At 37.2% G+C, this 8,128-nt stretch overlaps 1 long non-coding RNA gene across 1 annotated transcript; it reads right to left on the bottom strand.

The window, feature by feature from the left end:
* Positions 1-3,344: 3,344 nt before the first annotated feature.
* On the bottom strand, positions 3,345-7,036 carry LOC131551978 (uncharacterized). Its single transcript, XR_009273860.1, has 3 exons — positions 6,943-7,036; positions 6,746-6,834; positions 3,345-3,472 (listed from the first exon to the last, which is right to left on the bottom strand). It is a non-coding gene; the product is annotated as an uncharacterized LOC131551978 (long non-coding RNA).
* Positions 7,037-8,128: the final 1,092 nt, after the last annotated feature.

The following is an 8,128-nucleotide window of genomic DNA, read 5'->3' as shown; positions in this document are numbered from 1 at the left end:
TGAAGTCAGAATTGAGAGATATAAGCTTGCAATTGTAAGAAAACAGACTTTTTTTATCATCAGCATTGGCTTTATAACTTGCAGTTGCAAAAAAGAATTGCAAGTTTATATCACACAATTCTGACAAAAAAGTCAAAATTGTGAGATAAAAAGTCACAATTACCTTTTTTTTTTTTTTTTAATTCAGTGAAGGAAAAGGCTTCCATAATAAATAATACTAAAATAATATACACTGTAAAAAATGATTGTAATTTTAACTGTAAAATTTTGAAAAAACGCTACGGAAATTAAATTCAGTAAGTTCCCGTACTACATACAGGGAACAACTGTAAAAGATCTAACCAGACATTTCATGTAATTGTACAGTAAAATGCTGTTAATTGTACAGTTTTTAGAAGTAAAAAAGAACAAATCAATGTATAATTTACAGTCAAAAACTGTAAACTGATATTCCCAGAATTCCCTGCGTGACACTCCACATTTGAAAGTATTTTGCTTAAATAATCATGTTTTTTTTTAATAGTTTTTTGTTATCAGTTATGTACATTTGGGCTTTATGTTACATCTTCTGCTGTTTAATGAAAGTTTATTGCATTATTTAAGTATCGTGTGTTACCACGATGGTGTTTTGTGGTGGCATGATTGACTCTGTGCACCTTCTATATATCAGTATATACTTCTGCTTGTGGTGAAGCTACCTGTGATGAGCTTTGAATCTTCGTGTGGCTTTCTCTTTTACCACCTGCATTATTATGGTGATTTTAATAGCAGTGTGCGTTGTTGAATTTACTGGTTTACATTCAAATGTTCTTGTTTGTAAATTACAGTTTTATACTGTAAAATGTACAGTTTTTGGCCGTAAATGTGTTAACAGTTTTTCTGTATTTTTTACAAAATTATTCTGGCAACCACAGCTGCCAAAATTATTTTGTAAAAACTACAGATTTTTTTTACAGTGTAGAAATATAGGAATGTTTTGCCACTGCACAAAAAAAAAAAATAAATAAATAAAAAAAAAAATAAATAAATAAATAAAAATACTTAAATCCCTATTATTGTCCTGTTTTCCACTACAGCTTAACACTTAAACTTTACATCTCACAAACATCACAAAAGTAGTCATTTAGCAGAAGGTTTATTGGAGAGAAGAAGATAATCAGTGATAGTGACTTCTATGTATGACAAAAAAGCATGACTTCAGAAGATGTAGAGTATAGTGCATGTGACTAATTTTAGGATATTTTTAAGGTGATTTTTTGTCTTGTTTGGAGCCTCTGGTCACTGTCTGCTTTCATTGTATGAAGATGTTGTATATTCTGCTAAACATCTCTTTTTATGCTCCACACAGTAAATAAATATGAAATCAGGAGGAGCACATTTAATTTTTCTTTAAATTTTTCTAATGACTGTGCTATTCAAAAGTAGACCTAAGATGACTGAACTCAGATTCCCGCAGTAAACCGTATGATATGTAATGATATGTAACTTTTTAGCACATATTTATGTATGTGGTTTACGGTTTTTACATATGCATATGGATTTACTATTTATGCACTATATGTTTTAATATATTTAATATACTGTATGTAAGCGCTTTGGCTGACATGAGTTAAATGTGCTACAGAAATGAAATGCAAAATAAATGCTATAGAAAATACTAAATTGCAGCATTTCAATGGCAACAGGTGGGACAGGAATCAGTGTAGTTTGGGAGCAGATGCACATGGAGTCAAACTGAGCAGAAGCAGATAGAAAAATCAGAGCGTTAGCGCACATCTCTGCCAAAGTTTTGATTACTGTCAGGTTGTTTATATGGTTCACGAATCAATATTAATATCCTGTTCAAACCACTATTTCCCAGTACGTTCCTAATGCCTGAAACTAAACAGTCCACAACAATAAAACACTGAGGTCTTGTGGGTATGAATGTTTGCTCAGTAGATGAATATAACAGAAGCAGCACCTCCACGCTGGATCTGGAGTAATTCTCCATTCCCTCTCTGTGTTTGTTCAGCTCCAGCTCACACTGCACACACTCCGTCATCACACGCTGACCGACCTTCAGGAAAACAACAGACCTTCGAGTTACAAAAACAACACTGTAAGTAAGGAAAGAAGCGCTTTGTGAGGAAACATGGAGTCTCACTGTGGCTCGCAGCTCCTTCAGACAGTCGGATGCTGTTTGGTGATGCTGTAAACGCAGAGAGAGGAAAGCCAGATCCAGCAGGAGCTCAACCCTGAAATCATGAGGATTATAATGATTATACAGATATTTTAAAGCATATCCAACTGGCTTCATGGCTACAAAAGGTTATAAGTTTATCATGAGCTTAGGTGCTTGCATACTAGAGAAACTCTGACAGAAAGGATGATGAATAGGAATAATGTTCTGTGTTTTGAGGGAGTGAGAAGAACCGGTCCATTTGAAGTTATTCAGGGGAGTGAATTGGATTTGTGTTGCCTCTCTGAAGTTCTTATTGCTCGGTGGACATCAGAGTGTGATGCAGCAAAACTTTCTCAACTTTTGGTTACATGATAGAGCATCGCTTTTCTTAAGACTTAAGACCGCATTGAAATCAATGGACTCCCGGCGTTTTCTGACAAATCATCAAATCCAGTATGTTGGAGCTCATCGAGAAACCCTGAAATCAAAAATGTATCACAGTTTCCACAAAAATATTCATCCGCTGAACTGTTTTCAACATTGATAATAATCAGAAATATTTCTTGAGCAGCAAATAAATATACATATTAGAATGATTTCTGAAGGATCATGTGACACTGAAGACTGGAGTAATGATGCTGAAAATTCAGCTTTGATCACAGAAATAAATTACATTTTAACACATATTCACAGAAAACAGCTATTTTAAATTGCAATAATATTTCACTGTATTTTTGATTAAATAAATATAGCCTTGGTTAAAAATCATCTGCATTTAAAACATCCTTTTTCTTTTGCAGGACCAAAAATATTAATGACATCATTTGTGCAATTAAATGCATTTTCAAAAATAAATAGATACATTTTAAACTTAGATTTTAAATGCTTCCAAGCCATAGCTAGTATCAAATCATGCTTTGTTGTCATGCTCAATCTTTCAAGTGCAGTTTTGTCAAATGTGCCATAAACCAAACATAATAAAAGTACAGTAATATGACTCTTCCTGTTTTAAAAGGAAATACAGGAACAAAGGAAGCATAACTTCTTGGGATCCTGAAGTCAAATAAACACTGTATAATGTAGCTGTGATACTGATGAGTGTTGGACGCACCTGTCGGTCAGAGGGATGGAGGAGCCCTGATCCAGACAAACACTGGAGCTGCAGGAGGAGGATGGTCTCTGTTGATGTCCGGTGGAGGACTGGAGGCCTGGAGGTCAGACGCTTTGGGTTCTGAAGACTGCATCAGCAGCAGGAAAATCTGCTTCAGTGTAGCTGCATCATCTCTCGACTTCACCGACATCAGCGTACTGTGAAGAACATGCAAACACAAACACTTAGTCTCGCTGATTTCAGGGTCCTGCAGCTCAAACAGTAGAGCATGGCACAGAAAAAGTAATGGGTTTGATTTTTAGGTAATGCGTTGAAATGAATTTAAATTCTGAATTGTATTTTCCACAAAAAATACAAACCCTGTATCATGCTTCTGTTTATACTGCGAAGCAACTTAAATGTTAAAATTAAAACAAATTAACGTCAAGTACACAAATCATTTGGATTTGTGCCGAATTTCACTTTCTCTTTAAATAAGACTGGCATTTATAATAATAAATGTTATTTATAATAAATGCTACTATAATTTTATAATTTTTCATTCCTGTTCTGTTCTGAATATTATTACTTTGAAAAGGTTAGTTGTGGAGTGAGAGGAAATAAAATATATGTTAACAGTGTTTATGTTTTATTTACCAGTATTTAATATTATTTCTGAAAGTAATAATGAAATTTGACATACACCAATGCAATTCATCTGTCTTAGTTTTTTTCTTAACAATAATAAATTAATAAAAAACTGTATAGATATTGTAAAAAACAAAACAAAAACAAAAAATACTAAACGATTAAAAACAGCTACATTGCTAAAATTTAAGCAAAAATTAAAGTAAAAATTTAACATTTAAAAGTAAAAAAATATATATTTCAAAATATAAATAAAAATTCTCAAAATTAATAAAAACTATAATAGCATCTCAAGGATATATACTAAATCACTGCTTGGCAGATGAAGAGATTAAGATTATAACATATATTGGTTTGTAATTTTACCTGGTTGCAATTTTTGCTCTATATTTTCCACATTTTCCAACTTTTTTTTTTTTTTTTTCTAGAAAATACAGTACCTTGAATGCAATGTAAGTCACTTTGGATAAAAGCATCTGCCAGATGCATACATGTAAACGCAGTATGAATTTCAAATAAAAAACAAAAACAAATGTAGGGAAAATCTTAATGTTATTGAATAGTGGGTTTTTGTGCTTTTCAATTCCACAGTTGTACAGTTACAGTAGGCATCAATATTGCATTAATAATACATTTTATTTTTATAGCACCTTTCCAAAACCCAAGGTCACTAACTACACAAATATACCACACATCCATAAAGTTCAGTTCACAGACCAAGAGCTGTAGAGTAATATTCAGAGAGAAAGAGAAAATAAATGTTTTTAAAATATTTTTGAAGAGAAGAAGCTTGACATGTATTGACGTGCATTGATAATATTAATTTATGCATATACTTGCAGCCTCTGGAGGATAGAACAGCTGTAGAAATCTGAAAACAGTCTAACCTGGTTTTACAGAGAATCTATTTCTATTTTATATACAAGATTCTCTGACATGGATCAGAGCGGCTTTTTGAGGTTTATTGTCAGGAGCGTAGTTTGAAAAGTGTGACAAACACATCTGTGGCCCGACTGCTGCTGTCTGCGGCTGAAAACAGACCGTCTAAACAGGCGACAGAAAGAGGAATCACAACAGCTATGAATGTGAAATACATGCAGTGCCCTTGAAGGCAAACCTGGGGTCTGAGCCTCAGGTGAAGTGCTGTATGAAGAAAGCCTTCGGAGCAGGTGACGGATGTGAAGCAGTGCGTATAGATCTGTAAGAATCCTGGATTTGTGACCCTGAAGATGCTGCTTCAGCTGCTGAACAGATGATGGGGCAAAATCCTCCATCCTTCACTGAAACTACACCGAATCTAAAAGCTCTGCTCTCTTTTCATTTTGATTCATAGCCGGAGAGATTTACTGCTACCGCCTCAGAAGACACAGAAGCTCTTGCTGGACATAACTGAGTTGGTGTAAATTGTGTATTTTATGGCACTCTTGACTCTTGTGACCACATTATATGCGACAGATGGACAGAAGCTCAACTGACTCATGAAAACACTTGATAAGCATCTGTAACCTTCTCTGAGGAATAAAGCTGTAGTATTTCTCTGAATTCATATCTAATGCTTTTAAATAAATTATCTGATAACAGATTGAGAGAACCAGCACATTTAAAGCACAGCAAAAAATCCGTCCTCAATATTTTTGTCTTATTTTCAAGGACAAATATCTAAACATTGCTAACTTGAATCATCATACATTTACTGGATAATCTCAAATACTAAATATATTAAGCTTTAAAAGGAAAATTTGTATTTTTCACAACCCCATTGGAAGACATTTTTTCTTGTTTTAAGCTTAAAGTCACTTAATTTAAAAAAATTTCAGAAAACAAGACTTAAGTAATTTTGCTTCTCAAGTAAATGTATCTTGATTTAACAATGTTTAGATATTTGTACTGAAAAATAAGACAAAAATACTGAGGAAGAAATATTTTTTTTGCAGTGAGCCCATGTGCATTGAAGATGAACATAAAACAATTTAAAATAAACATGTCTGCAAAAAAAGTCTTAAAGCTGCTGTATGTCATTTTTCAGTCTTAAAAATAATAATTTATAGTATCTAACCTATCTTATGTACAGAGTCACTTTAAGTTAGATTCAAAAGAATGAAATACAGTGACTCTAGCCACTTTTGTATTAAAAACTATAAATTACTGTAAAATTAACTTTTCAGAAAAATGCACCATTCAGCAACAGTTATCCGTCTTTTTACCATTAAGATCCTATTCACAGATCAACACCAACATCTGGAATGATCTTCAAACTGTTTTCTTCATCCACACGGATGAGGAGAAGCACTTTAGTTTCACAATCGGTCCAATCTGACAAGCTTTTTTTTTTACTTCTGAGTAACCGAGTGAAGGAACGATCACATAGAACGTCTTATTGCTTTGAAGAAAAAACAAGATGGTACACGATAGTATCACAATAGAGCACAACAGAAAAAAGAAGACAAGGCAATTTTCCAGAAAAGCTCGTATGTGTGAAAGCACCTTCTGTAACACTTTCAAAACACTGATCTGTTTGTTTGAGCGACCAGGCATGAACAGGACACCTTTTTTTAACCAAACAGTGGCAGACAGGGCAAGTTTTTAGGAAACCTGTTTGGAAACAATCACCATTTTTGAAATTCGGCTTATTTCCACTACTCACACACAGAGCTTGATGGAACAAGGAAATACTGTTTATTTACAGCGTAGGCTACACAACATAACACAATATGTGTTGTTTTCACTGGAGAAGTTAAGATGTGCTAACAGTAGTGGTTCAAATAAAGGTACAGCAACAAAATGCAGCTGTATTTGAACACAAGTGATAAAATCACTGTTAATGTGAGAAATATCTTCCTTACTGTTTAAGCTTTTGGATCTTGTACATCACAAGCAACTTAGGGTTTCCATCATTCAGCATTTCAGAGACATCCATGAGGTTGTGTCGAACCTGTGGAGGAAACATAACTATATTTACATTCATTCATTTAGCAAACGCTTCATGTAATATAGGACATTTATTGCTCTATATCAAGAATGATAGTGCCATATATGTTACCTCTAAGGCGACATATAATTTTCATGTATAATTTATGTATGTCACGTGTCTGCCCTTCTGAGTTCCTGTTTTCCATTATTTGGTTTAGTTCCGGTTCTTGTTAGTTAATTATCGTTCATTGTCCCCACCTGATTTTGATTACCTTGTTTGCTCGTTTGTTCTCGTCCTGTTATAAGTCCTCAGTTTTCCCCTTGTCTTTGTCTCTGCTTGATGTTTATTAAATGGAAAGTGTGTTTATGTGGTTTCGTTCTCCTAGTCCTTTATTTCAGTTATTCTATAACCACAAGTCCGTAACAGAAGCAGAGAACAAACAAAGTATTGAGTTTGTGGACCGTTTCGCCGCCCTAACCCTTCTGAAGCTCCCTTTCTATGATTACGCCGGGGAGTTCTGTAAACTCGCCGCGGCAATGGCATGGGATGGCGCCACCCTTACTGAACTGTTCCGGCTCGGAGCCAATCTCCACCATCCCATGGACCTCCCAGGCACCACGGGATTGTGTTGGAGAGAAGCTACTTTCCGGTGTCTGGGAAGTGTCCGGGCCCGAGCCGGAACTAACCCACCTGCCGCGGCTCCCCCTCGCCACGAAGAAGTTCCCGCCGCCGGTCGCAGCCACCGCAAACCAGCCGCCGTTCGCGGCACTCGTAAGCCCACCTCCAAAGAGTACGGCAAGCCCGCCGCCAAAGAATCTCAAGTGCCCGCCAGTGCCTGCTTCTCGCAAGTGCCCGCCAGTGCCTGCTCCTCGCAAGTGCCCGCCAGTGCCTGCTCCTCGCAAGTGCCCGCCAGTGCCTGCTCCTCGCAAGTGCCCGCCAGTGCCTGCTCCTCGCAAGTGCCCGCCAGTGCCTGCTCCTCGCAAGTGCCCGCCAGTGCCTGCTCCTCGCAAGTGCCCGCCAGTGCCTGCTCCTCGCAAGTGCCCGCCAGTGCCTGCTCCTCGCAAGTGCCCGTCAGTGCCTGCTCCTCACAAGTACCTGCCAGTGCCTGCTCCCCGCAAGTGCCCTCCTGCGTCTCCACTGGTCCCGTCCAGCCCTCCTGCATCTCCGCTGGTCCCGTCCAGCCCTCCTGTGTCTCCGCTGGTCCTGTCCAGCTCTCCGTCGTCTCCGCTGGTCCCGTCCAGCTCCGCGCTTCCAGAGCGCCCCCAAGAGTCCGAGCTTCCAGAGTGCCCCCAAGTGTCCGCGCTTCCAGAGCGCC

Source organism: Onychostoma macrolepis, chromosome 13, assembly GCF_012432095.1.
Source record: "Onychostoma macrolepis isolate SWU-2019 chromosome 13, ASM1243209v1, whole genome shotgun sequence".
Taxonomy (NCBI): domain Eukaryota; kingdom Metazoa; phylum Chordata; class Actinopteri; order Cypriniformes; family Cyprinidae; genus Onychostoma; species Onychostoma macrolepis.
This window is presented reverse-complemented; position numbering and strand designations above follow the sequence as displayed.